The sequence below is a fragment of the Urocitellus parryii genome, chromosome 1 (assembly GCF_045843805.1).
Source record: "Urocitellus parryii isolate mUroPar1 chromosome 1, mUroPar1.hap1, whole genome shotgun sequence".
NCBI classification, from domain to species: Eukaryota; Metazoa; Chordata; class Mammalia; order Rodentia; family Sciuridae; genus Urocitellus; species Urocitellus parryii.
Genome location: NC_135531.1, coordinates 212,472,417 through 212,494,768, shown reverse-complemented (window position 1 = coordinate 212,494,768; position 22,352 = coordinate 212,472,417). Strand labels below are relative to the sequence as shown.

The window sequence follows — 22,352 nt, the reverse complement described above, 5'->3', positions numbered from 1 at the left end:
TTTAGGTCAAAAATAGTCAATAATCAACAATTTCATAAAGCTCAATCTGAAATTACTATAATAGGATTTTTCGATGGAGACACCTAACATTAACTGTAGATGCTGGGCAACAGAGTAAGGTGTGGGATGAAAATGCGGTGCAGTTACAAACTGTCTAGTGCTCAAAGACTCTCAGACTTCTCATTCATATCAGAGATATGCAAAATAGGAAGAGGAAAGAGGTTTCCTGAGGAATATGTTAGGGGAAGATTGGTGGGTTGTATGTAACCCTCAACAAAATGTGGAGGATGAGGTGACTTTTTTTCCTGCTTAGACCCAGTGAGAGGACCTCTGGAATGGCTCCAAGTTAAAGGGTAAACCTGATAGTTGGAAGGATTAAGGGCTGCTGTTTGATGCTCACAGGGAAATACAGAGGACCTACCGCAGTGGCAAAACTGAAAGAATGAAAGGCTACTGTGTTGGGAGCAGCTACAATCCTGACATCACAAGTGCTGGAGTCCTGGAAGCCTGATGTGGATATGGCCCTTATTATGGTCTGGATTTAAGATGTCCCCCCAAAGTGCCTGTGTTAATGCAGGAATATTCAGAAATGAAAGGATTAGATTATGAGAGCTGTAACCCAATCAGTCTATTTTAGTTTGAATGATTAACAGGGTAGAAACCTTAGGCAGGTGGAGTGTGGCTGGCAGAGATGGGTCCCTAGGGGCATGCTGTGAAAGGATGTATCTCCCCCTCTCCCTCTACCCCTTGCCCTCCCTGTTTCCCATGAACTGAGCAGTTTTCCTCCATAGAACCTATCAGCCAGGATGCTCTGCCTCATTTTGGGCCCATGGCAATGGAGTCAGACAACCATGGACTGAATCTTTGAAACCGTGATTCAAAATGAACTTTTTCTCCTCTTGGTTGTTCTTGTCAGATATTTTAGTCACAGTGACAAAAAGCTGACTAACACAACCATCCTTGAAAAGTTGACAGAGGCCATTAAAAATTAAAATTGTTTCAAGGCATAGCATATGTCCAGTAAAAGTTCTCAGATCTTTATTGGTTAGTAGATGATGCAGTAGTTTGAGGATAGCACAAGAAGCTTTATTCTCTTGATAGAAAGCATCCTGAAAGATGACACTATCACAAAAGTATATAAAACAAGTATCTTTATTTTTAAACATTTGAGAAAAAATGCTTGTTCTGCAGTTTTTATAACAAAAAGATATTTCTTTTTACACTGCATAAATTTGGGACCTAAAGAAGAGAAGCTGTATCAAGGCTAATCCACTACAGGCTCCAGAGCTAAAAGTGGTTTTCTTCTCTGTTGTAGACTTATGGAAACACATAGGATCAAGGGGCCCTGACAAGTCCTCATACTCCTGTCTATTTATATTCATTCTGCTCATATTCTCATTAGCCCTGGAGCTATGCTATAGGTAATGTTTTCTTTATATTATAATGCATTAAGTTAAACATATATGTGGAAAAGTACATAGTACCTAACTATGCTATTTGATGAAGTTTATTTACATACCTCCCCAAGGAGACACCCAAGATTAATATATAGAATGTTCCCTGAAGCCAGAAATCTCCCTCATGGTTCTTCTTAGCAAATACTACCCCCCATAATCTTTCTTTTGACCTCATCAACAGATTTATGTCTGGTTCAGAACTTCATATAAATCAAATCCTAGAGTATATGTGCGTTTATACTTCTTGTGCTCATGATGCCTTTCATTCTTGTTTCATGTTACCATCATTTTTTCTTTCTTGTTTAGTATTTCATTGTATATATATTTCATAGTTTGTTTATATGCTTTTCTGTTAATAGAAATTTTCATTATTTCCAGATACTTGTTGTTTTGATAATAGTGGTATGAAAATTCTTGAACATGTCTTTTGGTAAACACATGTGCTCATTTCTATTGGGTAGATATTTAGGAGCAAAATTGTTGAATTTAAAGTTTCAGTGCATTTAGCTTTGAAAAATATTGCCAAGGTTTTCCAAAATTATTGTAAAAATTTACAACCAGATTCATTTCATTCACATCTTCACCAGTATTGGTATTAGCAGTCCTTAATTTTGGTTTATTTAGTGACTGAGTACTGGTACCTCATTATGGTTTTCATTTCCATTTAGAACATATGTTCACTAAAAGACATGTTCAAGAATTTTCATAGCACTATTATCATAACAACAAGTATCTGGAAATAATGAAAATTTCTGTTAACAGAAAAGCATATAAATAAACTGTGAAATATATACACAATGAAATATTAAACATCTTTTCATATATTATCCAATTGGTTATCTTCTTCTGTGGAATGTCTGTCTGCTCAAGTCTTGCCCATTTTCCCCTTGGGTTATCTGCTTTTTTTCTTATTCATTTGTGTATTCTTTACATATTCCATATACAAGTTTTGTTTCCTTTTTTCTTTTTCTCCCAGTCAATGGCTTATCTTAATGTTGTGTTTGGATTTACAAAACTTATTAATTTTACTTGAAGCCTGTCTTCCCTTAAATGTCAGGCTAGTTTATTGCTCTCTGACAGGCTTAAGATAAGTCCTAATGTAGGCAGTTCAGCTTTTTAAATTTTTGCTGTTAAAGTGGGAGCAACGTTCTTTTCAACTTCTTAGACCTAAATGGAAGATGGAAAGTCCTGTTGGAATACTATTCATCTTTTTTATGTACCCTATTTAAAAAATTGTTGGCTAGTGGAAAGGTGTCGTTGTCAAAGATATCCTCCCTAAGATTTTTCTGCCCAACTGTGCTACTTCCAGAGGTGAATGAATCCCCCAGTTAGGTGGAACAACAATAAATGGGAAACTGATAGGTAGAAAAAAAGGACTGAAATATCTGACAAGATAAAAAATCAGATGTGGTTTTGAAAATGAAACCTGGCTTATCTATAACACAGATATATTTCAAGCATGAACAAAATCACCAGGAACTTAATTTCCTTCTCTACTTTATCCTGTTTTTGTGCTCTTTGTTCTCATCTCTCACTGATTATATGACCTATTCAACAAATCCTAATAGAAAATAAGATAATGTTGAGGCAGAAGACACTGTTTTAAAGTAAGTATCATGTGAACTCCCTTTCCACATTTGATAGTATTTCATGTTATTAGTTCCTTCCATAATTGTCCTTTTCCACAGATTGTAGCCTCCTTTGCTGTTGGAGAACAAAATTGGACTTGAGTTCCACAAGTCAGATGTGAGTGGCACTTTAATCAAGTAGAATTTTCTGAGTCCCAATTCTAGTGATGATGAATAACTGATACTAGACTCATTCTCACACAGTAATCAACTATAAAAATGGAATAAATGTTTAAAAAGTGTTTCAGGCATTGGATAACAAGCACATGGATAAGAGCCTTAAAAGAAGAGAAGCTTTGAAAAAGAGCCTCATGTTCATTATGGGTTTCCTCATAAGGTCATTTTTCAATATGAAGTAGAAAGTTATAAGCAGAAAATGACAGTCTTTTTTAAGAACTTTTTTTGTTTGTTCTAATTAGTCATACATGACAGTAGATGCACTTTGATATATCATATATAGATGGAGTATAATTTCTAATCTTCTGGTTGTACATCACGTTGAATCCTACCCATCATATATACATTGGTAATAATGTCTGATTCATTCTGCTATCCTTCTATCTCCATAACCCCTCTCCTCCCTTCACTCCCCTCTACCTAAAGTAACTGTATTCTTTCTTAGCTGCACTGCCTTATTGTGAATTATTATCCACATATCAGAGAAAACATCTGGCCTTTGGTTTTTTGGGATCGGCTAATTTTGCTTAGCATGGTATTCTCCAGCTCCATCCATTTATCAGCAAATGCCATCATCTCGTTCTTCTTTAAGGCCGAGTAATATTCATATATATATATGAATATATATCACATTTTCTTTATTCATTCATCTATTGAAGGGCACCTAGGTTGGTTCCATAGTTTAGCTATTGTAAGTTGAGCTGCTATAAACATTGATGTGGCTGCATCACTGTAATATGCTGATTTTAAGTCCTTTGCGTATAAAGTGAGGAGTGGGATACCTGGGTCAAATGATGGTTCCATTCTAAGTTTTCTGAAGAATTTCCATACTGCTTTTCATATGGTTGCACTAATTTGCATTCCCACCAGCTATGTATGAATCTACCTCTTTCCCCTCATCCTCACCCATATTTATTGTTGTTTGTATTCTTGATGATTGCCATTCTGACTGGGTTAAGATGAAATCTTAGAATCGTTTTTTTGTTTTTTTTTTTTGTTAACATTTCTGTAATTGCCAAAGATGTTGAACAGAAAATGACAGTCTTGATAGGTGAAGGAAAAAAGAGATTGGAGTGTGGACTGCAAAGGCAGCTTGGATTTGAGGGAAGAGGGTAGGGAGGTGAGGAGGAAAATAACCTCCAAAATGTACATAAAAATACCCCTCCTCTTCAGCCAGGTGTGATGGCCAATGTCTGTTATCCCAGTGGCTCAAGAGACTGAGGCAGGAGTATCATGGGTTCAAAGCCAGCTTCAGCAATGGGGAGGCACTTAGCAGCTCAGTGAGAGTCTGTCTCTAAATAAAACACAAAAACTAGGGCTGGGAATGTGGCTCAGTGGTTGAGTGCCGCTGAGTTCAATCCCTGGTATCCTCTCCACTCTCCCCCACCAAAAATAAAACAAAAAACAAAAACAAAAAAATGCTCCTCGGGGGCTTTGCCAACTGGTAATCTCTGAATGCATGGGGCAAAATACCAAAAGGCCAACATAAAGCAGCAACCAGAAAACTGAGAAGTGAATAGAGATTCCAGAGGTCATAGGACACCATTCTGGGGAGGTGTAGCACTAGAGTTCTAGCCCAGCCAAAAGGGGAGAGATCCTGATACTCTAGGCATTCAGCTAGATGCCACTGCCCCCCACAAAGGCTATACATTAGGGATATAGGCTGTATTCTAAGATCATGGACAAAACTGAAACAGATCTGCTCTACAAATAGCCAAATAAATACATCCACAAAATCCAGATTTTCCTGATAATTTAAATGTCTTCCCCACTAAGACTTAATACTGTTTAGAGACAAATAACATAACCCAAACCCTGTATATATAATTCACAATGTCTAGCGTATAATAAAGATTACCAGATATCCAAAGAAATAGGAAAAATGACTGATAAGGAATAAAACAATCTCAGAAATTATTTAGATGTTTTAGTTAAAAGACTAGAACTTTATTATTAGTATGAAAGAAAATATAGATGAAAAATGTGTAATAGTCCATTAGAGAATTAGAATTATAAAAATAGGTCAAATGGAAATTGTAGAACTATGAAATATAATACCTAAGTTAAGAGTACATTGGAAGGGTTTTAATAGCAGACAGGACACAGCGGTAAACAGGATTAGTGATGTTGAAGACAGGTCAATAGAAGATAATTCAAGCAGAAGATGATAAGAGAAAAAAGTAAAATTAAAAGTAAAATAGAGGGCATAAGAGATGTGGAACATGGTAAGAAGGCTTATTATAATTAAAGCTACAGAAAGAGGACAGAGCGAATGAAATAAGCAATATTGAATAAATATTATCCTCAAACTTAACAAGGCTCAAGCATCTCAACAAACCCCAAGCTGGATAAATACAAGGAAAACCACACCTAGACACATGAGTGAATGGTAAAGAGAAAGTGAGGTGTATAGAGACAGACATGGCATGAAGATCCATTTTCTGGTGTGATCATAAGAAAAAGCATCATGTCCTCTGTGATGGCATCAACTTCCCAGTTGTGCCAGAGGCAGTGTGGTTTCTACTGGAATAGTGTAAGTTCTGAGTATTGTTTCTAGACATTTAGTCTAGAGTTTGCTTCTCTGACCCTTACAAAGATTTTCTGAGCTATCTGAAATCCTATAATTGGTAGCTCTCTGCTTAAACTAGCTTAGTGGTTAGTTAGGATAGATTCTGTGTATACAACTAAAAGCTCTGATACAGATGGTGTCTGGATCCTACTGTCTGATTTGAACTGACCCACTTGTTGATTTACAGTTTAAAAATTAGCAGGAGCCAGAAACAATAACAACTCATCACTTTTCTGATGTAAAATGGAATTGATACTTCTGGTACATAGGGCCCTGTATCAGAGCACCTTGAGGTGGAAGTGGCCAAAAAAACCTTATTCATCAGCCAAATGATCTAAGTGAACATATGCATGGAAAGGGTTCTTTTAATCACACAATATCTATCAATGTCCATAGATGTTATTTGCTTTAATTTATATTTCTGGCATCATCTCTTGGAATATTTCTTTGATAATGAGAGACACAGCAGGTTACTTCTTGGGCATTAGACATCCCCATTTAAGATGCTTCCTTGATCAGAGAACGGAAAAAAACATTGGAGAGCTTGAATATTCAGTGTGCCATAGGAATTGGCAAGGATTCAGTAGTTTCTGCCAGTTTAAGATATTTGTTAGTGTCTTATGTGGGCAACTGTGCTATGCACCATCAATATAATCAGTGTTAGCAATGAATCCCTTGCATCACCAGTTTCCCTATAGACACAGAGCTGGGGGAATTCACAAAGGAATTCCCTTTGGTTGTCCATGTATATAACAACAGAAGAGTCAAGAGAGCTCTGAGGAACCATAGGCATCAATGCCAGAGTGTTTTCTGGTCACAGCAGCAGATGGCATTTTCTCTACATGGCTATATTATACTATTTGTGCCCCTTGGCAGGTAGCTAATTAAAATTCCACAGGGTGTGGGGACTTGATGAATATACATATTGGTTCCAAGTAAAATATTCCAAGTAGCCCTATGTTTAAAATATCTTAGTTTTAAAATCACATTTGTCTGCATTGTTTTCTAAAGTTTAAAGAGGCTGTGCTTTTAAATGTTTTTCATAATGAGAGCCTTATATTTCAGTGGCAAGTCATAACAATATCTCACAAGATGTTTTTCAAATGAAGATACTTAGTCAGGAATATAGATATTAGTATGTTATAGTGACTTTATGTAATAAAAAATCAGGCAACCATACATAATCTCAAGTACTGATTAATTTAAGAGAGGAAGTCACAACCTGGAGTTGGAAAGTCAGGATTTTTTTTTAAACCTGCCAAAAATAAAATACATAGCTATTTAAAAATTTCTAAGTGTGTCTAGTGGAGCAGGATAGGGAATCCAGAAATAGATCTAAACATCAAGTCAGTTCAGTTCATTTTCAACAAAGATATAACATTAATTGCATGGAAAAAGGAAAGTATTATGGAAAAATGGTGTGAACCATTGAATATCCAGATCAAGAATGAATGAACTTCAATACATACTTCATGCTCTTTATAAAAATATACTCAAAATTGGCCACAGACCTACATGTAAAACTGAAAACTGTAATACAAAGGGAAGAGAATATAGAAAATGTTTATATATTTGGATTGGGAAAATATTTCTTAGATATGGTACCACTGTACTATTTCTTTTCTTTTTTTAATATTTAATTGGTTTTATTTTTTAAATACATGACAGTGGAATGCAATAGATATTTTTATTATATAGAGCACAATTTTTCATATCTCTGTATATAAAGTATGTTCACACCAATTTATGTCTTCATACATGTACTTTGGATATTAAAAGAAAAAAATTGATAAATTGGATATACTCAAAACTATTGAAAGAAACAGATAAGACTACAAAAACACAGGCTACCCACCAGGAGGAAATATTTGCAAATTTTATGTCTAATAAAGAAGTCAGATCCAGAATTTATAAAGATTTGTCAAAACTTAATGATAAGAAAATAAAAAATCCAATAAAAAGGGAAATATTTGGCTACTTTACTAAAGAATACATTTGGAAAATAAGACATGAAAAGATGCTTAATGTCATTTATTATTTGAGAAATACAAAATAAAACCACAGTGAAATAGATGGATATTCTCATAATGAAGCCTAAAATTTAAAAATCTGGTCTTAAAGATAAGAGGGAAAGATGGCAGAGCAGAGGCACCCAGCACATTTCTGCTTCTCCTTGGGGTTGAACCAAAGTAACAGGTATGTGGCTGCATATTGTGGTGAGTGACCATAGAAGAACACTGAGATTCAATGGCAGTAAGACAGAAACCTGGTGAAATCCAGAGACCTGGGACAATAGCACATCAAGAGAAACAATACACCCCAGCACCTGTCATGAGGTTCAATGGCAGGGGAAGGAGTAGTCTCCCCTCTGTAGGAGTAAAGATGAAATTGTCCCTGAGAGCTCAATGAGCTCATAAGCCAGAACCTTGCATAAGTACAGCCTAAATAGATAAGAGACCTAGGATCTGCACTGCAGACTGACTTCAGAGAGGGAATTTATTGTACCTTCCAGTGAAGGTAACCATCTTGAGAAGGGACCTATTGTCTGAATTTGTACTGCTCTGGGGGTCAGAAACCCCTGCACATTCCATTTCTGGATTGTAGTTATTCCACTGCACTGCCTCAGTGCCTCATAAGACATCCTTAGCTTGGGATAGTGACAATGACACAAACCTATTGAAAGTTCTATGCTGTTTGGAATATGGACTAGAATGTAGGGGGCAGGGGTTAAAGAGATGGTCTTCTAGAATCAGAGTTCAGGGAACCTGCTATTTGAGACTTGGATCATGACCAGTCACATGTGGTGTGCACAGGTGCCATGACTGAGGGCGCTAGGATCAAGTTTGGCAAACTACATGGTTCCCACTGCTACCCTCCCAAAACAGAATTTTGTGGTTCCACTACTTCTATTGCCTTCAGAGGCATCTGGGGACCTGACTTTTGTCCCACTCCTGGGGTATGTAGCCTAAGGCACTCTGGAGAGGAACTATGCTTGGTACTGCCCACATTCCATGCTAAGTTGTTCTGGCAAGTACCTAGCTAGGAGAATTTCAACCGGCTTCAACCACAACTTACTCCTCTCAGTACCTGGTAGAAACTACAGCTGAAAGAATTGGGATGGGGTAGGGGACTTAGCCAACAACCTTGCCTCTTATTTAGAGGGTAAGATCTTCAGGCTCTTTACTATGGCTGGAATAATCAGTATCAGAATTGCTTTAAAGTAACAGAGTTAATATCAACAGCAATTGTGGAAATCCTCATCACCTGATAAGGTCTACTGTTACCATTGTACAAATAATCACAGAAGGTGCATCTCATATACTCTGCTTGTGTACCACACCTGCCTCATTTATTAGAGTGTTCCCACTCTTGCAAAGCCTACAAATTAAGTAGAGCTTTCTGACTCTAATATGTTATTCACTGTGCCAATACCTACAAATCAGAGCCAAGGAAGCTACAATGAGATTACATTATGAAGTTCAGCTAGAAATAAATTCAACATTACCCAACTGATACTCATCATCACCAGAAAGCAGCTTACTAAGAAGGGCATCAAATGAAAGCAGAAGAGATAATCATCGCAATAGATGTGCAAATCTTGACATAGAAATTCAAGAAATAAGAAATTATACCTTCTATGGTTCATAACTCTCTAGTCACAAATTTCAAAGATTTTGAAATAGATGAAATGCCTGATCAAGAATTCAAAAGAATGATTTTTCTAAAATCTCAATAAAAGTGGACAAACACTTAAATAAAATAAGAAAGACAATGCAGGATATGAATGAGAAATTCAGCAAAGAGATAAAGATATTGAAAAAGAATCAAACAGAAATCTTAGAAATGAAAAGCTCAGTAAGTTAAAAAACATAGTGGAAACCTTAACAAAAGTTAAGTCTAGATCAAGGAGAAGAAAATATTAGAGCTTAAAAAATACCTTTCAAAATGTTATATTCAGATAGATATAAAGGAAAAAAAGAATGAAGAAAGCATTCAACATTTATGGGACACCATTAAAAAGCTAAATATCTACATAATTGGCAAACTCAAGGGAGAAGAAATAAAGGTAAAGGGCATAGAAAACCTATTCAATGAATAATGGCAGAAAATTACCCCAATCTTAGGGAAAACATGGGCATTCAGGTACAGAAGGCCTTTAGAAGCCCAAATATATATGAACAGATTCTTCTCCACATTATAGCCAAACATTCACAAGTATAGGAAAAAGAAAGAATATTAAAATCTGCAAGAGAAGACAAGCAAGTCACATTTAAAGGAAAACCCATTAGACCAATAGCCCATTTCTCATCAGAAATCTAAGAGGCAAGAGGGCATGAAATGATGAATTTCAAGTTCTGAGAGAAAATAACTTCCAATTGAGATCACTATACATAGTAAGTTTATCCTTCTCTCCAGAGAAGAAACAAAGACCTTCCAAAATAGTCACAAACTAAGGAAATTCAAGTCAAGTACACAACCTTACAAAAGGCACTTAAGAGAATTGTACACTTTGAAGTAGAAGAAAGAAAATTACCATCATGATACATGTGAAATAATAAATCTGACTAGAAGAATAAATATACAAATGATAAACAGGAAAGATTCAAACATTATCAATATGGTAAACCATCAACCACAAAGATGAATGAGAGAGGAATATTTTTAAAATAACAGAAGAAAACAATAGCTCTGAATATAAATGGGCTTAATTTTCCAATTAAAAGGCACAGATTGGGTAAATGGATTAAGAAACAAGACCCAAACATATGCTGCCTACAAGGAACTTACTTCCTCTGTAGACACACAGAGACTGAAAAAGATAGGGTGGAAAATGATATTCCATGTAAATGGAATCCAAAATGCAAGCAGGAGTAGATATACCTTAATTCTCACAAAATAGACTTTAAGACAAAAACAATAAGAAGAGACAAATAATACTATACAAAAATTAAGGGATCAGTTCATCAAGAAGATGCGATGATTATGAATCTGTATTTACTGAATGTTTAGAATTAGGTGCTTGTTTTATAAATTGGGTGATCCAACACGATCACCCAATTAAGTATATCTACTCCTTCTTGATCCCTTCATGATAAAAAAGGTGAACAAATTAGGTTGTACATGATAAACCCATAGCCAACCCCACACTGAATGGATAAAAAGTGATAACATTCCTTATAAGACCAGAAGCTGAACAAATGAGTCCCCTCTGACTACTCTTTTTCAACACAGTACTAGAAATTTTATTCAGAACAATTAGGCAAGATAAATAAATAAAAGGCATATAAGTACGGAACGAGAAAGTAAAAGTTTGCAGATAATATTATTCATACATAAAAAATACCTAAAAGGCTATTATAACTTATAAATATTCAGTAAAGCATCAGGATACAAAATCAACATACAAAAATTAGTAGCTTTTCTATACACCAATAATAAACTCACTGAGAAAAAAATCAGGAAAACAATCCCATTTACAATAGTCAAACACAAAAAATGAAATACCTAGGAATAAACTTAAGTATATGAAAATTACAAAGCACTAAAGAAATAAATTGAAGATGGAAAATCCTCCCATGTTCGTGGATTGCAAGAATCAATATCATTTAAATGCCTACACTAACCAAGGTGATTTGTAGATTCAATCCAGTCCCCACCAAAATACCAATGACATTCTCCACAGAATTAGACAAAAAAAAAAATCCTAAAATTCATCTGACAGCATAAAAGACCCTGAATAGCCAAGGCAGTCTTGTATAAAAAAGAGCAAATCACAACACCTAATTTCAAAGTATTCTACAGAAACATAACAACATAAAACATAATAATAAATACCACATGGAATTGCCATAAAGACAGCCACATAAACCAATGGAACAGAGTAAAGGATCCTAAACAGACCCATACATCTTCAGACAACTGCTTTTTTTTTTTAACAAAAAACTATTTCTATTGGAAAAAGATCAACATCTTCAACTGGGAGAAATTGAATGCTGGGAAATTTGAATGTCTAGACCTAGAGGATTGGAACTTGACTCTTATCTCTCACCCTCTACAAAAATCACCTCAAAATGGATCAAAGACCTTAATGTCAGACCTGAAAATCTAACTCCTAGAAAACATAGGAAAAACACTTTGAGATACTGGCACAAGAACACAAGTAGGGGTTGACAAATAAGATCACATCAAATTAAAAAGCTTTTGTACATCAAAGGAAACAATCATCAGAATGAAGAAACAATCTACAGAATGAGAGAAAATCTCTGCCAGCTATACCTCCAACAGAGGGTTAACACTCAGAATATATAAAAAACTTTAAAAGCTTTACAACAAAAATCAACTAATTGAATTTAATAAGTGAACAAATGATCTAAAAAGACACTTCTCAAAAGAATAAAAAGTATAAATGAACAAATATTTAAGTGCTCAACATCATTAACCATCAGGGAAATGCAAATCAAAAATAGAGTGATATTTCATCTCACCTCAGTTAGAATGGCTATTATCAAAAAATAAAAAATAAAAACAAACAAGAAAAAAACTCCAGAAAACAAAAAATAACAAATGCTAATGAGGATGTGGTGAAAAACAAGCATTCATACACTGTTGGTGGCAATGTAAATTTATTAGCCATTATGAAAATAGGATGAAGGTTCCTCAAAAAACTAAAAATACAACTACCATCTTGGGTGTATTTTCCAAGGAAATGAAGTCAGCTACTAAAGAGATACTTGTATACCCATGTTTATTGTGGCATTATTTGCAATACTAAGCTGTGGAATTAGCCTAGGTATTCATCAACAGATGAATGGATAAAGAAAATATAGTATTAATACTAAATGGTATATTATTCATCCATAAAGGAAAATTAAATTGTCATTTGCAGGTAAATTGATGGAACTGGAGAACATATTGTTATGTGTTCTGGCTCACGCCAGACACAGAAAGAGAAGTGTTGAATGTTTTCACTCATAAGTGGAAACAAAACTGATCTAAAAGTAAAAGAAGGATTACTTGAGACTGGGAAGGAGGCTGGAGGAAGAGGGGAGAATAGAGGAGGGTATAAGGGAGTGGATAAAATATGATCATGAACAATGTAAGTATATGCAGAATACCATAGTGAATCCCATTAATCTGTGTAGTTAATGTGTTAATTATAAAGTCGAAGAAATGTTTTTCAATTATTTTTATGGGTACATTATAGTTTTATGTGGTATTAGGGTTCACTGTGGCATAATCATACATACATGGAATATAATTTATTCCTTTTCAGTCCCAAGGGCTTCCTCTTTTTCTACCCTCTCTCCCTCTATACCCCTTTCTCTACACTGATAGTCTTCCTTCTTCAAATAGATGTTTTAATAGGTCCAAAATGATTGAATTTCAGCAACATCTTATGGTAGTCTAATATGTAGATACACGTAAGGTGTGGTGGCTCCTTTTACATTATATATGATGACATATTAACAGTGTAGCTTTCTTTAGCCATCTGCCCTTTCCATGTAGAGTAGCAGGTAAATGTGCTCTTTCCCCCTCATATGGTTCCTCTTGTATTCATTACCCATATTGCATTTACTACATCTTATGTAATATGCACTTTGATATATCATACAATGGAATATAATTTCTCATTTTTATTATTTATTTATTCTAATTTGTTATACATGATGGCAGAATGCAATTCATATCATATTACACATATAGAGCACGATTTTTCAAGTCACTGTACACAAAATATTTTCACATCATTCGTGTCTTCATACATGTACTTAGGGTAATGGTGTGTAACTCATTCCACCATTATTCTTACCCCCTTGCTCCCTCCCTTCTCCTCCCTCCCCTTTGCCATATCTAAAGTTCCTCCATTCCTCCAATGCTCCCCCTCCATTGCCATTATGAGTCAGCATCCTCACATCAAATAAAATTACCAATATTGCATTTACTTTAGTTTTTTTGATTGGCTTATTTCGCTTAACATGATATTCTCCAGCTCCATCCATTTACTGGCAAATGTCATAATTTCACTCTTCTTTAAAGCTGAGTAATATTCCATTGAGTATGTATACCACATTTTCTTTATCCATTCATCTATTGAAGGACACCTAGTTTGGTTCCATAGTTTAGCTATTGTGAATTGAGCTGCTATGAACATTGATGTGGCTGCATTACTGTAATATGCTAATTTTAAGTCCTTTGAGTAAACTGAGGATTGGGATAGCTGTGTCAAATGGTGGTTCCATTCCAAGTTTTCCAAGGAATCTCCATATTGCTTTCCATAGTGATTGCACCAATTTGCAGTCCTACCAGAAATGTATGAGTGTACCTTTGTCTCCACATCCTCACCAATATTTATTGTTGCCTGTATTCTTGATGATTGCCATTCTGACTATAATGAGATAAAATATTAGAGTAGTTTTAATTTGCAGTTCTCTAATTACTAGAGATGTTGAATACTTTTTCATGTATTTGTTGATCAATTGTATTTCTTCTCTGAAGTGTCTGTTCAGTTCCTTAGCCCATTTATTGACTGGGTTATTTGTTTTTATGGTGTTAAGGTCTTTGACTTTTTTATATATCGTGAAGATTAGTGCTCTATCTGAGGTGTGTGTGGTAAAGATTTTCTCCCAATCTCTTGTTATTGATTGTTTCCTTTGCTAAGAAGAAACTTTTTAATTAAAATTCATCCCATTTATTGATTCTTGATTTTACTTCTTGCATTTTAGCAGTCTTGTTAAGGAAGTCAAATCCTAGGCTGACATGGTGAAAATTTGAGCCTAATTTTTCTTCTATTAGGCACAAGGTCTCTGTTCTAGTACCTAAGTCTTTGATCCACTTTGAGTTGATTTTTGTGCAGGGTGAGAGATAGAGGTTTAATTTCATTTTGCTACCTATAGATTTCCAGTTTTGCCAGCACCATTTGTTGAATAGGCTATGGTTTCTCCAGTGAATGTTTTTGGCACCTTTGTCTAGTATGACATACCTGTATTCATGTGGGTTTGTCTCTGTGTCCTCTATTCTGTACCATTGGTCTGCAAGTCTGTTTTGTGCCAATACCATGCCATTTTTGTTAGTTAAGTTCTAGTATTATGATGCCTCTTGCTTCACTTTTCTTGCTAAGGATTGCTTTAGCTATTCTGTGTCTCTTACTTTTCAAAATAAATTTTATGATTGCCTTTTCTATTTCTATATGTCATTGGGTTTTAATAGGAATTGCATTAAATCTGTATAATGCTTTTGGTAGTATGGCCATTTTGATAATGTTAATTCTGCTTACCCAGGAGCATGGGAGATTTTCCATCTTCTGAGGTTTTCTTCAATTTCTTTCTTTAGTGTTCTATAGTTTTCATTGTAGAGGTCTTTCACCACTTTTGCTAGATTGATTTCCAGGTGTTTTTTTTTTTTTTGAGGCTATTGTGAATAGGGTAGTTTTCCTAATTTCTCTTTCAGTGGATTCATCGCTGATGTATAGGAATGTGTTTGATTTATGAGTGTTGATTTTATATCCTGATACTTTGCTGAATTCATTTATTCTAGAAGTTTTCTGGTAGAATTTTTTGGATCTTCTAGATGTATAATAATGTCTCCAGCAAATAGGGATAGTTTGAGTTCTTTTTTACCTATTTGTATTCCTTTAATTTTTTCTTTTGTTTAATTGCTCTGGCTAAAGTTTCAAGGATGATGTTGAATAGAAATGGTAAAAGAGGATATTCTTGTCTTGTTTGAGTTTTTAGGGGGAATGTTTTCAATTTTTCTCCATTTAGATTGATGCTGGCCTTGGCTTTAGCATATATAGTTTTTACAATGTTGAGGTATGTTCCTACTATCCCTAGTTTTTCTAGTTATTTCATAATATTGACACTATCAAAATGGGTAATCAAACACCAGCATACCCTTGAATAAGTTATATTTGTATCAAGTTGGCTTTATGAAAAGTGCTTTAGGAGGTGCTGAGGAAACTGGAAATCTACATGTAACAAAATGAAATTAAACCTCTATCTCTCACCATGCAGGAGGAATCTTGTATCCCCATTTAGGTTTTCTGTTAATCTTGTGTTTCAAATTCTTTACATCTGGATTTGATGTTATTAGTGGTTTAAAAAAATTACATTGTACATCTGTTCATGGTATTAACTTATCTAAGTTTATTAGAGTCAGTCCCCATAGTTTTCATAACGCCAGAGCTCATTATTTTTATTTATTTTTCTTCTACTAGAAACTCAGAGGGAAGATCTGGTTTTTGTAATTTGCCCTTTAACCCTGGCATTGTTGGACTGAGGAAACGTTATGCAGTGAGTGAGGAGATAATTGGGTAGAGAGACCAAATCTTAATTCTTTGCTCTTAGCTCCAGAGGGTCCAGGAAGTCTTTAATGAAAAGAATTTCAAGTTCAGGATGAGCAGTTTGCAAATGGACAGATGAGGATATCTTAGTTTATTGTTTATTTTCATGGAACTCTCTGGGCAATAAGGAAGAAATTAAAGATACTTATTGAATAATAATCTATGATGTCTATCTTTTGATATCTGTGATATTGTTTTGATAACAGTCTTTTGATATTTATGATATCAAAGTACATTTCTATGTAACAGCATTTCATGCTCTGGACAGTGACTCCTTGGCTTTTGTTATCAGATTCATTCTATATAATGAAATGGATTCACCATAGACTACTTGAGAAAATCTTCATTTTAAAAAATGTCTAAAATAATGAGTACTAAACTTCTCCTATATTGTCTCATTTTAACAAATATTTCACATGGTTATAGTGATTTGCTAGTTCTTTTTTTTTGTTGGTGAGATACACAGATTTGTGAGGTGAGTAAGTTGAATCCCCCTCCATGAGAAAAATGATATGTTGCTATCTGAGACATTAATAATAAAGAGACTTAGTTTCTGGGCATGAAAGGACAATAAGAGGCATATTAAAAGTAATTCTTCTTTTACCTTCAGAAGAGGTAGAATTTGTAAAAGGCATATGTTGAATGCCTGAGTATTTGAATGTTACACAAGATGCTTGTTACTATTATACTTAGTGATTATTATAAAAATCATTTTTCTTTTTAAATAGCATAATTCATCATTTACTCTTATAACAACTAGATTTTTAAAATCTGTTTTTACATACACATGACAGTAGAGTATATTCTGACATAATTATACAAACATGGAGTATATCTTATTCTAATTTGGATTCCCGTCTTGTGGTTGTACATGATATGGAGATTCATTGAACAACTAATTTTGCACACCTATACTGTGACAGCTGGTAGGCATTCAGAGATGAATTAAATATCCTCAAAGATCTCAGATTCCAGCAGAAAAGACATATGCATAAGTACTTTGTCATTGTGCAGTATATTAAATGCCACAGAAGAGATATGTTTAAAAGTTATGGGAGCACAGAAGAAGGTAGTAGTCTACAGGAAGGATCAACAGTAATAAATACAGGGAGAGGTAACCATTTGCCTAAACTCTTAAGGGGTATTGTTTGTCAGGCTGGTAAAATGAGAATGGGAGGATATTCCAGACATGGTGGATGGATGAGCCAATCTTCTACAGATCAAAAAGAGTACAAAAGCAGTGTGGTGTTTCTTCTTCTTAAACTGTGGTTCAGAGAGTAATGAGAAAAACACTAGAAAGGTAGGTGTGTGCTAAATCTTGCAGAGCTTTGTGTGTGATGTCAAAGAGTTGGAGTTTGAGTCTATTTGAGATGAAGGGTCATTAAAAGAGGACGTGTTTTAAGTTCAGTCTGATAGTTGAGGGTGGTGGGAGTAGAAATGAATTTTATGAATAGAGGACTGGAGGGACAAAAGGACAGTCAGTTATCTATTGTCATAGTTTGAGTAAAAGGTGACAGTGGTCTGTACTGATGTGATGAGAATAGAAATAGAAAGGAAGGGAAAGAGAGGTATTAAGAAAATTAAATGGAAGAACTGGGTAAGGCAGAAGAAAGAACCAAAAAGTTTTCTGCTTTTGTTATTGGATAAATGAATGGATAGGTGGATTCATTCATTAATTCTACAAATATCTAATGAGTGCCAAGTGTATGCTAGCATTCCTCTAAATACTGGGGAGTCAAGCACAGAGAAGTCCAGAATCCCAACAGTCATGGAGCTTAGTTTCTAATGTAAATTAGAATGACTTACAAGATGAGTAAGTAAAATATATAGTGCAAGAGAGTGATAAGTACTATGGAGAAAAATATTAAACAAAGTAAAAGATATGAAGTCATAAGGGGGAAAAGTAGAGTAATTTAGGTAGACTATGAAAAACATTTTTGAGAAGGTGGAAGTTGAATAAAATCCTGAAAGAGATGAGAGAGCAAACTGTGTATTTAGGGGAAATGTACTCTAGGCAGAGGAGCAGCAAGTGTGAAGGCTCTGCTCTGCCATATTTGAGGAGTAGTAATTAGAACACTGTGGTTGGAATGAACCAAAGATCACATGATCTGACAAACAGTCCACCAGGATCTCTCTGACTCTTGGTTTGAGAAGAGATTAAAGGGCAAGGGCAGAGCAAGCAGACCCATTAGGAAGCTTCTGCAGCAAGCCCGGTTAGAGATCAGGGTACTGCACATATATAGAACACCTTTGCTCCATGCTCTGTGCCTGGAATTCCCAGCTGTCAACTTTCTTTCTTGCCCAGCTTGTTTTGGTCTCTCCAGTCATCTCCTCTTCATCCCTTGGCTTCTTACTCTACTCTGGGCAATACCACAACCTCCCTATCTGCATTTTGCATGTCCCTTCTGGGCTATTCCACAACATGCTTTACCTTTTTCTCAGCTACTTCCTATCACTCTACCTTCCCCACAACCCCTTGCCCTCAGAATATTATAACCAAACTTTTGTGACAATAATTTCCTGGGATTTTTCACTGGATATGCATTCTTGAACAGTATAATTTAGTGTTTAGATTTTTGTGAATAAAATCCAATTGCATATTGTTGTGTGCCTATGGCATTTTACCCTCAATATTTGGTTTTATGTGTCATATACCACAACTTATTGATCCATTTTGCTGCTGATGGACAGTTGGGTTATTCATATTAAAGGAACCTAGTAACATGTTCTTATACATTGTACACACATTTCTGTAGGGTCTATATCTAAAGTGAGATTTCTTGTTCATCAATTTTGTATATGTACATATTTGTGAGATACTATCAATTCTTTTCCCCAAAGAGGTTGTACTAATTTATAGTTATCCCATCTCTATATGAAAACTCCCCTTTATTCACATCCTTGCTAATGGTAATATTTTCAAACTTTATATTTTACAATCTTTTGAATGTGTTATAGTATTACACTGTAGTTTTAATTTGCAGTTTTCTGATTTTTTTCATTTTTATTTGTTCTTTTTAGTTATATATGATAGTAGAGTATATTTTGACATATTATACATACACAAAGTATAACATTCTAATTATGATCCCATTCTTATGGTTGTACATGATGTGGAGTTAGGATGGTATATTCATGTATGAACTAGGAAAGTTATATACAATTAATCCTACTGTTTTTCCTATTCCTATCCTCCCTCATTCCCTCCCCTCTTTATTTGCCTTTGTCTAATCCGATGAACTTTTATTATTCCCCTCACCACCCCCTTGTGTGTTAGCATCTGCATATCAGTGAGAATATTTCACCTTAGGTTTTTTGGAATTAGCTTATTTCACTTAGTAATCTCCAGATCCCTCCATTTCCCAGAAAAAGTCATAAAGTCATTCTTTTTTTATGGATGAGTAATATTCCATTGTGTATATGTACCACATTTTCTTTATCCCATTCATCTGTTGAAGGGCATAAGGTTGGTTCCATGCCTTAACTATTGTGAATTGAACTGCTATAAACATTAATGTGGCAGCATCACTGTAGTATGCTGATTTGAATTCCTTTGGGTATATAGGGAGGAGCATAACTGGGTCAAGTGGTGGTTCCATTCAAAGATTTTGCAGTTCTCCGATTTCTAATTGAAGGCCTTTTAAGATGTTTAAAGGCTATTTTAATTTTTTTCTTTGCAAAATTGTCCAAGTCTTCTGCCAATTTTTTTTCTATTGAATTGTCTATCTTTTTATTATCCATTTATATGTGTTCATTGAAGATTTTAAATATCATATTTTCTGGGTTATATGTCTTAGAGATATGTTTTCCCATTCTGTATCTTTCCTTTTCTCTCTTTTAGTAATATATTTTCACTAAGAATTGTTTTTAATTTTTATGTAATAAATTTATCAATCTATCTTTTTTGGTTTGTGCTTTTATATTTTGGGAAATAAATCTTTTCCTAACCTCAAACTATGAATCTATTTTCCATTTAATCTCCTAAAGACTTTATTATTTTGCCTTTGGTACTCAAGCTTATTATCTACTTTGGATTTTTTAATGGTATTAGTAAAGGTCCAATTTTATTTTTTATCATAAGGATAATCAGTTGTCCCAGTATCTTATTGTGAGGTCTGTCCTTTCCCACTGCCTTGGAGTTCCATCTGTTTCATAAGCCAAGTATAAATGCCTGGTTCTCTGGATCCTCCATTTGTTTCATTTGTCTTATGTAAATCACAGCCTACATTGTCCTGCTCTAATTATTAGAGCTTTGTAATAAGTGCTGATGTGTGACAGAGCATGTTTTCTTGCCTTGTTTATCTTCCTAATGTCTCATCAATTCTTAGAACTTTGCATTACATTTCTAAAACTGCTAAGTTCTGAAAACAAAATCCTGTTGAGGATGAATATTACAATAAAAACACATACATTTTGCAAGAATGGAGAGTTTTACAAAATAAGGAGAATGGTATATGTTTTACTTATGTCTTCTTTACTTTTAATTTCCTTCATAAAGTTTTATCATTTTTTTTTGCAAAGGCACTACATATTTTTGGCTAGATTTCTCTGATTCTATTGAAAATGATAACTTAAAAATTTTTATCAAACCAGTTTTCTAGAAGACATAATTTATAGTGATTTTATAAGCAAATTTGGCATATTCAAAATATATTAATATATTATTAATTCTAATAAGCCATGTATTATGTCAGATTATCTATATATAGAATATTACTATTTATGAATGACAATTTTGCTTCTTTCTTTCAATATTATACTTTTTAATTTTTCTGGCCTTTCCACATTAGGACCTTCAATACATTATTGAATAGGAGAGTTGCTCCTCATTCCAAAAAGAAAGCTTTCATGATAAGGCAATCCTTTTAGATCTTTTATTTCTAGAAGTAGTTGTGTGTGTGTATGTGTGTGTGTGTGTGTGTGTGTGTGTGTATTATATACATAGATATAAAATGTGTGCAATGCATAGGGCCAGAGTTGGTAGTCAGAATTACTTGGTTTATATCATATTCAAATCACTTATGAACTTGTTAACATTGAACAAGTTACTTAAACCCTCTAAAACTTTGTTTCTTTATGTATAAAAATCAAGAAAACAAAAGATCTAACTCACTGTGATGTTATATTGAAAAAGGCCTTCTGTACAAATCACATGGCATAGTCCTTGGCATTTAGTAAACATTTCCTAGCACTTAGCCATTATTTTCCCTATTCAAGACTTAGAGGGGAAAATGGTAATAATACACTTAACTCAATTATTATTCTCCTTGATATGACAAAAGTTAAGCCTAATTTGGAACATTCTCAGTAGGTGTAAACCATAGGTATCAGAAATGGTCATTAGTACCTCAAAGAAATATAAGGTGATTTAAAGTAGCTCATCAAATACCCCAAAGAACTTTTTTTGTAATATAATAGTCGAGCCTGCTGTGGATAGTCATTCATGTTGTCTACTCCCCAACTTTAATCTATGCAAATGGCAACACCCTGTTGAGCTGTGCTATGAATTCCTTTACCTTGCACAACTACAGGCAGTGATCCTGGGAATATTATTCAATAAAGATATATTATTTACTATATTTGTAATATTAATTTGCAAACCATAATTGGACTTATGGTTATAATTAGTCTTAACATTTTTGATTCTTAAGATAGTTTCTTGAATTCTAGTTTCTGCCCTAGCATTATCTATCTGTGTGGATATGGACAGATATCCATGACCTCAATTTCTTTATCTGTGAAAGAGTTGGACTAAATTATTTCTAGCTTTAGAATTCTATGATTTGCATGTAAAATGAAATTTTAGTATCTTTGTAGTGGATTTGCATCTTTGAATGAATTTCCAGTGTTAGCTAGGCCATTTGGAATTTGTATTTATAGGCTGGTAATTAGCATGAAGTTTCATACTTCTTCCATTTGCCATATTAACAAAGCATACATATTCTAGAACAAATGTGTGACATTTGAAATGATGGGGCTTAGTCTGAGCAAAGAGACCTTTTCAAACTCTGTTCCAGTATCGCATTATCTATATACAAATGACTGTATTGGGTACCTTCTTAGTTTACGTGATTGAAATTTCAAATGACTGAGAGAAAAGTTCTCATAAATGATAAGAGAAATGCCAGTTTGTGTGTGCCTATATGGAGTTTCAGCTCACCTAATGTAACACTGCATGCCCA

At 34.4% G+C, this 22,352-nt stretch overlaps 1 protein-coding gene across 1 annotated transcript in view; it reads left to right on the top strand.

Moving 5' to 3' along the window:
• Positions 1–22,352, top strand: part of Ccdc148 (coiled-coil domain containing 148) — a 204,524-nt gene that overhangs the window by 60,843 nt on the left and 121,329 nt on the right. The window lies entirely within an intron of this gene.